Here is a 464-nt window from a genome sequence, read left to right as displayed (position 1 = left end):
GAGGTAAGTTAAAATGCTGACTCAATTTACCCCACAACATTTGGCTCACTTTGCCCCATAGCTGCCATTTTGAAAATAAAATAGCTACCGTAGCTTACCAGTTCAGGCTAATATTTAGCTAAATGATTTGCATGGTTTTATATGTTGCTAAATCACCTATATGTATCATACATATTTTTAGACCTGGATAAATTTGCTTTGATGTAACAACCATTACATCTGTTTGTAATGAAATTGTCACAAATTTTACTTCGACAAGCCTAAAACAGTTTTTAAAGTAAATGGGTGTCTTCCATTCCCCCCATGTGCTTCTCCTTTTCACAGTCTGGCAGAAATGATGGGTGGTTCCAAAATACATGGTCACATGACAGTAAAAGTGTATACAGTTGCCAAGAAACGGGGTGGGTCAACTTACCCCACTCTACACTACTTCCATTGAAGATGAGGCAGAAGCAGGCTCAGAG

Source organism: Sinocyclocheilus anshuiensis, unplaced genomic scaffold (assembly GCF_001515605.1).
Source record: "Sinocyclocheilus anshuiensis isolate Anshui unplaced genomic scaffold, SAMN03320099.WGS_v1.1 scaffold89, whole genome shotgun sequence".
In the NCBI taxonomy this organism is placed as follows: Eukaryota; Metazoa; Chordata; class Actinopteri; order Cypriniformes; family Cyprinidae; genus Sinocyclocheilus; species Sinocyclocheilus anshuiensis.
Note: the sequence above shows the minus strand (reverse complement) of the source record.